Source organism: Corvus hawaiiensis, chromosome 2, assembly GCF_020740725.1.
Source record: "Corvus hawaiiensis isolate bCorHaw1 chromosome 2, bCorHaw1.pri.cur, whole genome shotgun sequence".
Lineage (NCBI taxonomy): Eukaryota > Metazoa > Chordata > Aves > Passeriformes > Corvidae > Corvus > Corvus hawaiiensis.
Genome location: NC_063214.1, coordinates 49,337,308 through 49,351,604, shown reverse-complemented (window position 1 = coordinate 49,351,604; position 14,297 = coordinate 49,337,308). Strand labels below are relative to the sequence as shown.

At 37.1% G+C, this 14,297-nt stretch overlaps 1 protein-coding gene across 8 annotated transcripts in view; it reads right to left on the bottom strand.

The window, feature by feature from the left end:
- SGCG (sarcoglycan gamma) overlaps positions 1-14,297 on the bottom strand; it is a 112,127-nt gene that overhangs the window by 92,762 nt on the left and 5,068 nt on the right. Inside the window, exons 4-5 of one of the 8 annotated variants that reach the window (XM_048294889.1) lie at positions 7,225-7,360; positions 2,935-2,980 (exon numbers count right to left, since the gene is read on the bottom strand). The exons of 5 other annotated variants lie outside the window; for them this stretch is intronic. The gene's annotated coding sequence lies outside the window, so the exon portion shown is untranslated. The remainder of the gene's footprint in view (positions 1-2,934; positions 2,981-7,224; positions 7,361-14,297) is intronic. 2 more of the 8 variants (XM_048294888.1, XM_048294891.1) reach the window with 2 other exon arrangements.

Here is a 14,297-nt window from a genome sequence, read left to right as displayed (position 1 = left end):
TCTAAAAAGTGAGTGCATCAAAATTTCCCAGATTGTAAATAATAAGTTGTCTTCCACTGTCTATAAATATTTTACTTTCCATGTTAGAACTTGATTTGATGAGTAGCTGTTGAACTCCATTTGAGATAAAATTTTCTCATGTCTATTTACTCTCCAGCTGCTTCAACTAATTTACAAAAAAATGCAAAAAGTGTTGCATAAAACCAAAATATTCACTATCTACTCTGCACCTGTCACTAAAGTGGATGACTGTACAGCTTTTTACCACGGGACTTAATTCAAGCCACAAAAATAAACTCTCTTTTCATCAAGCTCCTGTCTGCAAAACTCTAATTCAGATTACATATGGGAATTCTCCTATCAGCATTCAGAAACACCACACATTGTAGCTAGGAAGAGAAACAAAGCTTGTCTCTGATGTTGTTGTTAACGCCATCCAACATCTTCCACAGCTTCTCAACTGAAAGAGCTATTTTATCTCCAATCCCTTATTTATCCTGATATTCTTGCTTAGCTGCATTTTGAAGCCCCTTTTCATGAATGCAGCTTTCAAAACCAAGGCGGAAAATTATCCTAACCAGTAATGGTGCTCCTTCCTTGGATAATTCACAAGTACATTTTAACAAAGTGCGAATTTATCCTAATGACAAAAAAATGAAGTTTTCCCTTCCAGTGTCCATAGGAGAAATGCTCCAATCCCTGCCCCACTAACATTGCACAAGACAGAACATACCCACTTGCCATTTTTGTACCACTGACACTTTCAATCAGTTCCTTAGATGCAGAGAATGCATAGAAAAAACTTGCCTTGTCTATCCCACATTCTTTGATGGGCTCACATAAGTATTCTAACAGCTGATGGCATGGCACCACCCAACCTCCAAATAAACAATGGTGAACTGAAAACACAGCTGTAGACTTTGAAAATGGTGCTGTGCTTGATATGTGGCTTTACAGCAAGATAACTGAGGTGAGATGTTAAAGGTATTCAGGTCACTAAGTACCAGTAAAATCCTACAAAGGGTTGGCTTGGGTTGGAAAGGACCTTAACGATCATCTAGTTCCTGCCATGGGCTGGTACCATATGCTAGTATCAGAACTGGTTCCAAAAGCACCACCACATATGACAGGTGAGGACAAATTGCTACACTGAAACAACAGAACCCACTTGCCACTGTGAAAATGAAGAGTTTGGGACACTTTTTGTAAGGCTTACACATGCAAAGGCAAAGAAAGAACATCCTTTTTTTATGTTGAGCACATAACAATACAGAGCTAGCTTCAGAAGCTTAAGGCCAACAAAGAACACCAAAGGGTGACTCTCCCTAGAGTAACTTTAATGGTATTTTGATGCAATAAGGAAAGCAACAAGGAAACATACTGAGGGACTTTCCATCTTTCAACAGGACAACATGGCAGGTGGACTAGATGATCGAAGAAGGTCCCTTCTGACTGAAGTATTCTGTTCTAGTCTATTCTGACATACCTTACATTTCCATGACCTGGATTTGCCATTCTACTGTCTCATCACTCAGAATCAGAAGGTCCTTCTGAAGCTTTTCAATTGATCCTATTTCTAACTTCTTTTCAAATATCAAAGCTCCAAACCCCAACACAGCCCTTTTGACACGTGCTATCACAGAAAAGACACGTGATGTGCATTGTGCAAGATCCGTGTTATGTGGATGGGTCTCAGCACAGAACTGTTGCAGATCTACAATGTTTCTCCACTGCAAAAATTTAGCACGTATTTTTACTCTCTGTTTTCCAAGTTTCAGCCATCTGTTTATCCCTTCACAACCCTACTGATTGTGCCACAGCTGCTTAGTTTCTTAAATTTCTGGTTAGGGAATATCTTGAAAGCATCCTGAGGATATCTGAGGAATCAACGAGAGAATTTTACTGATGTAATTCTCCATGTGCAGGAACACATGATGTCATGCAGATAGAATGAAATTTAAAACTGGAATTGCTCAAAAGACTGATCTAAAATTTGAAAACAAAAATATCTAGCCATATTCCAAGTCAAAAGTATACAATGATTTGCTTTACCCGGTTCTTTTCACACATGCTTTGCCTTCATGACACATACTTCAGAAGCTTAAAAATTCATCTAATTTTTTAACTTCTCAGAAACAAGAACAACAAAATCAATGTCAAAAAAGCTGCATCTAAAACTTTCAGATGCATCAAAGAACCAAAATTATAAGCCACAATGCTGAAGACTGACAGAATGCAAAGAAGCTTTTAGTTTAGCATCCAATCTTCTGAAAATTAAAGTACAACTATCAAAGGGGTAGCAGTATTAAAATGGAAGTTGAAAACTGTCAACTTTTGATAGAAAGATTACTTTTAAAGCATTAGAAACTAGTCAGATATTTCTAAGTCAAATAAGAGCTTAAATGTTCAGGTTTACATGCGATAGATGCACACTAAAATACAAAGAGAGCATACAAAGAAAAAGCAGCTTGCAGCTTGCAGCTTACAGAAAGGTAGAAGAGGCTGCCAGACCAAACAAAATTTCATAGAATTGAAAAAACATGTAATTAGAATTATTAATGTAAAGGACCATGCTACTTAATTCAGGTAAGGTTAATTTACCTATTTAATGAACCAGTGCAAGGAATTCTGAAATCTGTTCTGGCAACCTATGCATGGTGATTTAGGCACCAAAAAAAGGGGGAAAAAAAGAGACAGTGATGTTCATCATATTCTCAATTCCTTCTAAACCCACACATCTTCTATAAGAAGCAATTCTTTAGCAGAAGTAAAGAAAAGACTAGTGAATATCCATTATATCCATTTAAGTAATACATATATAGAGGTGTTCTCTCCATTTCTTTCTTTTAGGTACCTTCTAGATCCACCATCTACAACAACACAATTTTTTGATTTACTCAAAGTAAACTACGAAAACAGCTTTTAGACCAGTACCTCTTACGCAGAAGACAGCAGCCAGTTCTTTAATTCTCTTTTCTTCCTTCACGCAGAGTTTCAGGGAAAAAACCAACAAAAAAATCCAATGAAAACAAAAACCCAATCCCAAACCCTCTCCTCCCAACCACCCAAATCTGGCTCCTGCCATCACTATCAGGAATAGAGACAATCATCTACCACCAGTTGGTATGCAGGTTATCTTATTTTTATGCGTGATCTGCAACGGAAAGACTCCAGCCTAAATATCCACACAGAAAACTGCAGCATTTTTCTTTCACCACATGTGCTTCAAGATGTCAAGCCTGGGAAACAGAGTCCAGCTACCAAAATATTTGGTATTATTGCCTCCACCGACTCTGATCACATTTCAGACCATGGCTGGACAGTGTCCAGTGTCCATATGCTAGTCCATCTAACAGGAAGATACTTAGTAAATGACTTCAGACTGAATTACAGCTTGACTTCCAAGGGATGGTAGGAAATTTACCAGGCCTAAGGATTCTTTGACTTAATTCTAGGCCCAGGGCAAGGAGGGAGAAAAGGACTGGCCCTGACTTCCTTCACTGTTTCCATAAGGACTTCCTAGAATACAAAATTACCGAAAACATGTCACAGTACAGAATTATTTCAGGGCAAAGAGTAAACAGATCAAGTGCAATGATGCCTCTAGACAGTCCACATGCTAAGAACTTTGCCACATTGGAAAAGTAAAGCAGATAGATTCCTGGAAATCTGTCTAAAACTCATATACAAAGGCATGACAAGTGGCTCTGATAATTCTTGAAATATGCAGAGAGTAGGAGAATATTCTGGGAAATATCACTGAAAGATGATGTTTCCTGTCCTTACATTCTTTCCTAGGCATTTGTGAGCTACTGTCCAAGACAGACTTTTAGGCAAGATGGAGCTGAGGTATTTCCAAAATTTATCATAAATACAGCACTGGAGATATCAGCACCTCAAACACCTCTCTGAGTCTTCTTTTTTATGTTAAGGGGAGCAAACATATAATTCATTTCTACCTGCAAGAGTTCAAGACTGAGCTGTTGTTCCTGTACTGGGTTCTGTTAGAATAGTTGTTACTTGTATTAGGGAGCAGGGTTTGAGTGGAACCATCGCAGTGCAGACTAACTCTCTGGGAGTGATACAGATGGCATCTCAGGATAGGTTAAGAACACTATAGACATCATCAGAACCTGTCTGACCTACACAATATACATTCAGCTGGTAGAACTAGTCAAGGAATCCAAAAATGTTCCTTGGCTGTCCACAAATCTCTGTAGACAGTTATGCACTGCAATTGCCAGTTATAAACATTACGTAGAGGAAAGCAATATAAATAGACCCCATAAACTACACCAAGATAAATGGGACCTCCCCTTGAACATATTCCCTATAAACTTGGTTATTTTCAATATGGATGATTTTCAGTTACATTTTCTGCAAGTATGAAAAGACTCAGATTTTGCTCAGGCTGAAGTCATTCCTCAGGTATAAGCTGGGGCTTTGCACACTTTAAAGAGAAGTATCATTCTCCTATTCAATAAGGACAAGTGCCCAGAAAATGGAAGAGCAGGTGTCAGATATCCCAGGCGCTAATCAGAAAAATTCTAGACCCAATCCTGTTCTGAACTCAATAGGACAACTGAGTTCAATTTTCTGAGCCAACGTTCTGTGTAGTGAGGCCTAACACTTGATGAAAGCGAACAGGCAAAGAGAATCATCCTTCACAAGACAGCAGTTTCTTTCAAACTTTGTACTATAATATGATCACAGATGCCAAACTACAACATTTCATGTTAGCTCATGAAGTTGTATTCCATAAACCAGGACAACTTTATATAAACACTCTGGGATCACAGCTTCACCAATGGTGAAGTTACAGCAACGTCACATCTAGGGAATTACCACAAACCAATGGCTTGTATAAACAGCACAACACATTCAAGAGATAAAGCAGTTCAAGAATAAAGAAGACTATGCTGTGAAAATCTAAACTCTTCTGAAGTAGCTGCCACACCATCTACACTCCTGCTTATATGCAGCTGGGATGCAACTTACCTTTCTGAAGAGTATCAGGCTTGGGAAAAGCAGACGTGAGCCAGTACCCACTAATCATCTCAAGGAACAGACGTAGTCAGTGGACATATTTCTCTCTGAAGTCTTTTTCTGATTATACTACAATGTCCTTTGTTATTATTCCATCTTATATCTGAATCTAATATTCTTTGCTACAGAACAATCCAGCATGAACAGACTGGCTTGAGACTGAACCTATTTAATATTAATCTACAGTCTGGCTGTTTAGGCATTCTCTTGTAAGGTGAAGTAGTATGCTTCCATAGCTAGTAACTTTCTGAATTTGGTTTCCCACTTCCCTGTCCCTTTCTTTAGTCTATAATCAAAAATGTGGCTAGGTCATCTATAGCTTTTTCCAAGTTACATTAAATAAAATACCGTACTCTCCTGTGTAAAACAACTCCTTTGCTTCTGCTCTGGAGAAAGAATTTTGGACTTGTTAAATTTATAGCCACTGCACTATTTTACATTAACTGTATATGCACTATACAGCAAGTCATAAATTATTTTAAAGACCTATTGCATAGTAGGTCATATTTAGTACAGGTAAATGCCTCCCAAAATATTCCCAATAAGAAGTACACTTCAGAAAAGGGATACCTTGCTAGTTGTTGCGAAAAGGTAGACTGTATTTGGTCTTATGCATTTTATAAGTTTGTATACATAAGGTTCAATGTTACAAAGAATATTTCCTATTTTATAATTTAAGAAGAATTAGATTTTACTTAGCTTGTTTTTACTCAGTTTGCAGCAGGTAAATTGTAATTCTTTTTAAATCTTTCAAGAACTTTAAGAAACACAGCCCAGACATACAATGTAAATTCTCAACGTAAAATCCTGAACACAGTCTGTCAAAACACATCAGGTATGAAAAAATTTACATTCATTTGGCTGTGATCTATAATTTTTCAGGATGACAGCTTCGGCATGTGATCACAAATTCCCCTCTTAGAAGGACAACTTCCATAGCATTTAACATGTCCTTGACACCTGCTAATGTTTAACATCTCCATTATTACCTATGTATGTATCCTATGTAAAGTACTCACAGTACTTTAAATAGGTGTGACATTTTAAGAATTGTAATATTCCAAACATCCAATACTTACAAATCCATAGGATTTGTTATAAGATTGACTTTCAGTGAACTTCAAAACAGAATTTGTCTTTTTGCCTATGCAACATGTGTTAGATACCTGCTTTTAAAATTTCTTGTAGAGTGCATTAGCAGCACATAACAATTCACTTCAGATTTAGCCTTCTCTCAGCTACCACCTTTTGCAGAGAATTTTCAGGGCCAGGATTAACTAACTTTAACAGCAATAGCAGGCCAATCCACTTCTGGTACTTTATTTCTCAGGATCCTTGGGACAGAAACCAAGGAACAAGGACTATACAGGATGAAGCCCTTCTGGTGGTGGCACATTTTCAGTGAGCTGATTTCCAAAGGACCAGATAGCCTACTTCTTGTCACAGTGGCAAATACAATCTCATGCCAAAGCAGAATCCATAAATCTTTAGAAAAAAATAGTGACTGGCACTGGACAGCCATCACAGAATGATCCACAGCCTTTCCCTACTGGCCCATGAAGGTCTTTAGGAAGAGTTCAGGAGTAGGGCTAATCAATTGTTTTTGAGAGCAGCAGCTCACTTCAAACTATTTGGAGTAGCACAGTCCAAATTACTCTGTATTCACTGTAGAAAGTCTATAATGAATACAGAGTAAGCCTAATATTTCTAGGGTGGGAAAAAAGAGTTTTTAAGAATTACTCTAAAGATTTTATTTTCAGCAATCTTAGCGGGAAGTTTAGGCCCAAGCAGTTTGCTAAGTGCTCTCCCCTTGTCCAGTTACTGTGACCTTGTTTGTTACTTAAAAAGGAAAACAAAGATATGGTATTTTTGATTAGTAAATTAAATGCAAGGTCAAGCTGCTTTAGCAACAAGGAGTTTTGATAAGGTGCTCCCATGGTTATGTTACAAAAACATGATGACCTTAACATTGCTATGAACTCAGGTTTAATGAAAATGTGAAAAAGCGATTTGTGTAGCCAGGAAATATTACATAATCAGAATGTATCAGCAAGTCTAGCTGAGAAGTAAATATGCAAATGTAATACAAAAAAAGGCTATACATATGGATTTTTATGTACACACATAACAGAAACAGGGGTGTTCCTTGAAGTTTCTTCTGAGGTAATGTTTACTTACCTTACAAAAGTGAAGTAAGATAATAGGAAGGCCTTGTGATAAAACACAACTGCTTTTATTCCCGTTATAAAAATGTTCATTCTGCCATCTATCTGGTGAGGTAAACCTGAGAATTCTCATTACAGTTTCAGCATGGCTGGTCATAAAAAAAATAAAAAAAAGTAGGAATAGTTTAAAAAGATAATTGGATTCTTACATGATTGCAATATAGTCTGACACCTCTAAGTAAGGCTATACTTTCTGCCTCTGAACAAAAGGTTACCTGGCATGGGATGTGTCTCCTGTCACTAAAGAAGCTATGAGATTTATTCACTTGGAAAGTTAGGCCCTATTTAGTCTGTTATTTACAGAATAAGTATAAAACCATAATTACGGTTTTATTATAAAATTAGACAAATAACTGGAGTACCACTTCTCACTAAGACATTACTCTAGTTACATAAAATATGTATTAAATTTGCTATGAGAATGTAAGGCAAATATCCAGAGGCATTCCTAATAGCACAAAATGGCATTGTTACTTCCAGAGACAAAGCTGAGCTATTCAAGAACACAAAGTCACCAGTAGCACAGCTTTAATTATATTGGTTTAATTCTGTGAAGAAGCACAGGTGAGGAAAATGTTCTCTCGTTTGAACAGACACTTCTGTAATCGTAAAAGTCCAAAGATCTTTTAGTGGGAAAGACAATCATTCAATAATGACAATGGAGAACACTTACAAAAAAATTAGAACTATCAAACTCATTAGAATGAACCTCATGGTTTCTTATGACAAATGTGATGAGAAAGCCTATAGACACTAAAACCACTAAAGACTCATCAGTAAGGTGAAGCTCAAGAAAACTCATATAATAATAACGATGTTTTCCCTGTATTTTACCTAAAACTAACCTGTGATGACCTCCTGGAACTGCCTAATGAGAAATCTTTTGCTAAGTTAATCAAAACTTCCTCTGTGCTTTCTCCTTCCAGTTCCTGGAGCTCACTACGGAATTTTTCTATGAAATGAGGCCAGACAGCTTTTCACCGGACTTTCAAAATTCCGTTGGATTATGCTCAGGAAGAAAGGAAGTGTCATCTATACTAAAGAGAAGTGATAAGATTGCTTTATAGGAGGTAAGAGACATGAAGACATAGGAACAACATGCAAAAAAAGAAACCAAGGAAAAAGATGACAGAAGCAAACAAGAAAAAGGGACTGAGAAAGAGTGGAGACAATGAAAACAATCTGCAGGAGTTAAGCACAGAACAGAGAGCAACAGGAGTGTCCCATCAAAATATAGCCTGATGTCCAATATTTCAGAGGATAGATGGAAAGTACTTGCTACTACCAATGGCTGTAAGCTTAGAGAAGTCTCCACTTTCCTTAAGAACTGAAGGGGTTTGGAACAGAAGCTAGCTCATTTACATGATTTTGAGTAGACACAGCTGCTGAAATTTCAACACTGCTTAGCAAAACTCAATAGTACTACTTAAGACTGGAAAGTAATGAAAATTGTCTTGCTTATAACAAGTCAGACTTAGCACTTAAGTGTTAACCTGCAGTATCACCAAAATTACTTAATTTTTCAACTGAATAGTGAATATTTTAAGATTCAACTACTGTGAAAAAAAAGTTATTATTTTGCTGAGTTTGTAGCAGTGAACTCACTTGTGTCTACCTACAGGAAATGGAATCCTGCTATTCCCTGGACACAAAAGCATTTTAACTATGCCTACTTTAATATTTTCGGTTGGATTAGCATCTGAGAGCATTGTAATGTTCATAAGTATCATAAATGTAATTTTCATACAGAATCATAATAATTCAATTAAACATTTGATCCTCATAGATTTTTTAAAAATATTACTTAAAATGAAATACTAAACAATGCAGGAAAAAGAAAATTAAAGTTTTCCATTTTTAGCTGCTCTACTAACAATTCAAAATCTAGTTTCAGTACCTCTTACTAAACTTTCCACAATAAGGCAAGCGTTTCTCAGCCCAAAGGAGTTCTTGAATATAAATTATCAGCATAGAGAACACATCAGATGAAAATTTAAAGTATATTTCCAAATAAATATGTTCTGAAATAGAGAATTTTGTATCAGTTGTTAGTTCTTGTGATTTCATAAACTCTTTGAAGATTCCTCTTCAAGTAAAGTCATGTGGGTTAAGTGTTCTGGTGTCACTCACTAAAACTATGTTAGTAACAAGTAAAGACAGTGCACACGTCTTCCCACAGCACTGTGCTTGCTGCTTCTAACGATTACATGGGCAGCACAGACACAGCCATTTCCACGTTAGTTACTGAAACTCAGATTACTGCCTGTATCTGCACATATCCCTATGCAGATAGCAACCCCTAACTACAGTATGATTACCTGCAATAGACTACTGTTTGATCCCTAACTCTTTTGGGATGTACTGGTGCTCAAAGCCAGGCTGGATGGGACTTTGAGCAATGTCATGTAGTGGAATGTGTCCCTGCCTGTGGCAGGGGGTTGGACCTGGATAATCTTTAAGATCCCTTCCAACCCAAACCATTCTGTGATTCTATTCTATGATATAAAGACATTCCTTCCATGTTGCAGGAGACTTACTTCACATACTTTAAGAGTATACCATTTCCCAGAACTGTTATCAGAAAATTATTATGATTTTAATACCCATCATAAGTAGATAAATGAAACTGCTTCAAGTACCTTTCAGACATCTTTACATTTGTTTTCATGCTATTATCGACACATAGTTCCAGTGAAAGATTCTCATTTGTTCCTGTCAACTGATTCTAAAGAATAATGTTCTAGTGTAAGGCTGTTTTACAGGGGGGAAAAAGGAGATAGTATTTGCTTTCCATTCAAATCACCCTGTTTCTGCCATCTGTTGTGACTGTTGAAGATATCACCAGTTGTCCCTGTTCCTCACGCAGTACCAACTGGTTTCTTGTGACAAAGGCCTGGAGCATGTCAATTTTATCTCATGATTTTTTTTTGCCCCATCAAAGACCTAGATTGTGAAAAAGCGTAATTCATGTACTTAATACCAAACGAATTTACATCTAAAACTAACAGGAAGAAAAGACATGCAAGCATCTCCTTTAGAATAAGGTCTGCAATAATAAGCTATTCAAAAGGATGAACAGAAAGAATGAATTCATTTACCAGAGTTACTCAAAGTCAACTATCAGGAGATTTGTACCAGGATTGGGCTACTTCTAGATGATGTCTGTTGCAGCTAATTGCAGAGACAGCTTGTTGACTACAACCAACCTCAGTCAAGCTGCTTATTGTCAGGTATGCATTTTCTTCTTTTTTCACAATTGCCAATAAAGTAGAAAAAATATGATTGCTGATTGTTTTAGTTAACTTACTGCTTTCATGAAGGCATTGTATTTGGAGAATACTGCCACAACTCATTAGTAAGAGATGGAAAAATCACAAGACAAAGACAAATTCAAGTGCCAAGAAGTAATCTTGTGCTAACTAGTAAACCTATATTAACCTATATTAGCTTTTTTAGAATATTTTGCCACATGAATTAAAAAAAATTGCCTGCAAAAATAAGTGACTTGCAGACATAGCTGTAAGGTAAGCTTGTAGAGAACTCAACCAAAAAAGTATTCCCATAGCTCAACAAAATTTTCCAAAACCTTATGGAGCTGCAATTAAAACAAAAACAGGATTTTACAGGCAGCCATAAAAATTATTTTCATCTAGTCACTTTTGCTGTTAATTACGACTTTTTGCACACTCTGCAAAAAGCCTCGAGTCCATGCTCATCATTTACACAGTGGGCTGAAAGCTGCAGTATTCATGGGAAAGAGACTGACCCTGATCAGAGATTATACCTGAAAATAACAGTACAGTCAATAAACCCTAATGATGGATAGATGAGGAGCAGATTTCACAGATGGCCTCAACTCTTGGATATTTGCATGAGGTGCTGATTTCTTGATAGGCATGGACCTTGAAGTAAGCCTGTCAGCCAAGAGTGGATGCAGTAAATATCTGCTGGAAATGTGGGCTGGGAAAATGGCAAAATTTTCTGCACTTCCTCACCAGCTTAATGATAGGACTAAAGAGAATACATGAATCAGCATGCATGTCCAAAAATTATTATCTGTCAGTGTAATGTCTTCAATCAGTTTTGCATCCATCACAGAGAAAGGTCTGGCATGCTCAAAGACATACATGCAGATATAGGTGCCAACTCTACTGGAAACCTGAGACAAGAATTCACTGGCATGCTTGGGCACGCTTGCATTTTTTGTTGGAACGGAGGACTGAATGGATTTGTTATTAGCATATTTTTGGACTCAGCTGAGCAAACAGTAACAATGGATGCTTAGTTTGGGTTACTGATTCAACTGGCTGCAAGTTAACCTACCCTTTAGACACCAAACAAACAAAAAAACCAACACAAAAATATCTGAATATGGCTCCTGACAAAAACTGCATAATTAACACATAACTTCAAAATATTCCAAAGAATTCAGTATGTGTAGTGTACGAGACGTTGTACGACACTAAAAATCCCAAGAAAAAATATTAAGACGTGTCTTGGAGAGATTACCACAAAATACTCCCAAAACTGAGAACAGTTTGGCAATCATTAGTAGATAAAAGTAGATGATAAAAGCACCATACTTAAAGAGAGGGAGGGATGCTTCCTTTTAGCACAGATATTTCATTTGTCTAATGAAATGATTAACCTTCACTTATGGGAATAAGAAAGCAATGACAGTGAAAATTTCTTTACAATCTAGGCATACTTCCTTTACTGCTCAAATGCTAGTGTTTAAAAAGATAAAAGCGATCCCTATTCTTGGAAAATCTCTAAATAGGGATTAGGAAGGCAAGATACAAGCTGGACAAAGAGCAGAATCATACATATATCCTATTTATACAGTATTAAGAACCCAATAACCCATGTTGATGGGTTACTGCAGACACTTCAGAAGTACCATAATAACTTCCCCTAAAAAGGCAGGCCTGATGAGACTGCTATATTGCTCTCAGCCATCAGTCAAACGTGCTGTTAAGAAGACAGCATATGCTAACAAAAGGATACTATTGAAGAAGACAAAAAAAAATCTTTTCCCATAAATGCATATGGTTTTCTTGAAGCCCTGTTAATTTGATTGGAGGACAGGCACAATTTTCACTGCTGATCTAAGTAAAGTTGACTTCGCTTTTCCTTTGAGAATTTAGAATTCAAGATTTCAGTAGCCTCAAGTCTGGTGCAAATGCAATGCTCAAAAGTAACATGAAACCAACTGTACTCCTTAAAATGCAGTATTTTTAGTTGCATTTTCAATTTCTTAATGTATACCCTTGTAAGAGAATGCATAAAGACCTGTGCAACACTGTAATATTGCTGTAGCTTTCAAAGCTACATTCAGTTGCACCAAGAACTGCAGAATGTCTACAATGCTTAACCTGAAAATCTTTTGGAACAGAGAAGTCCTTAGTGATACCTTGGGTAAATTGTTGCAAAACTTGACTGAAATGTCATGGTAATTCCATCCTTAAAAAAGCCATGATGAGTGAGTGTACTTAACCCCCAAAGCACAGCTGCTTTTTTTGCCTTTTTAGGTGGTATTTAAACCAAGCAGTACCACAGCTTAACATGACTATTAAGTTCAAAGGTGTAGTAAGTGATTCAGACCATCAACATTTAATACTGTAGCTTTCTCTACACAGACTGAACAAGAAGAAAGCATTAAATGTTCTTGAATTAAAATGCCATAATTGACAAGATGATTTAATCAGACTACAGTAGAAGGCTCTCTGAAGGCTATCTGTCCTGGTGTCACTCACTAAAACTATTTGTTTACAGTAAGTAAAGACAGCACACACATCTTCCTGCAGCACTGTGCTTGCTGCACCTGACAATTACACTGGCAGCACAGTCACAGCCATTTCCACATTAGGTGCTGAAACTCAGACTCCTGCGTACATTCCTGAGCGTTCCCCCACACAGATCGCAATCCCTAACTACGAGTATGATTTCCTCCAGTAATACAGAGACTACTGTATGATCCCGAACTCTTTTGGGACATTCTGGTGTTTGCTTGGAGGGGGCTTTGTACAACCTGGTGTAGTAAGAGGTGTTCCTCCCCATGGCACGGGGTTTGGAACTGGATGATCTTTAAGATCCCTTTCCACCCAAGCCATTCTATGATTCTATGACTTCTGGGAGGACCTTGCATTAGCCAGCCAGTGAACTAAGGGAAGAAGATCCCATTGTATAAAGGCTTACTAAGCTCATCACATTCCTTAAAAGATCCTGAGAAGACCTCTTGACTTCTTTCTAGAACCATGAAGAACACAGCTCATCCAACAATGAAATGTCCTGAGAGAAGTAATATGACCTTGCACTTCAGCCAAATAAATAACTCGGACCACTGCCAAGACACAGCAAATGGTATACTAAAAACTGAACCTTCTTTCTAAAGAATAGAAGGCTTCAGAACTCAATGTTGGTTCCAATAACGAGGAGGAGGAGGCAGGATGTCTGTGGACTTCCACAATGGTTGCTATTGCAGTCTCTTTAAGACTGGTTACAAACTTCTTTCTCAAATGATTTGGGGAAGTTTGTTTTTGAGAACGGATTGAGAGATTCCAGTGAAATTTATTTTATCAGCCAGATCTTTCCATTTTGTTTCTCTTTCCTTGGTTGTTTGATTTAAGTACTTCCAAGTTTTGAAATCAGCACCAGGAAAAGTCCTTTTTATTTATGTGCATATGCACCTCTGTATGTAAAAAAATAGGGCTGTCTTCAAAACTCCAAGCAAAAATCTTCACAGCCTGAAGAAGTGCTGCGTCCAAGAAAATCAAGTCAGGGAACTAGTATTATGCTATGATTTTTCACATACAGCATTTTTCTCACATAATGTTGCATATTCGTTTACAATTCCTCATTAGCAAATAAATAATTTGGGAAAACTGACAGTTACAGACAAAAATTCCTTGTTTCTGAAATCAAATAAATTGCTGGTTTAGAATCAACTTCTATACGTTATTTTGTCATTTTTAGATTAATGAATGGAGTTTTCAGTGTACACTGTACAATTTCTTGAATCTTGGA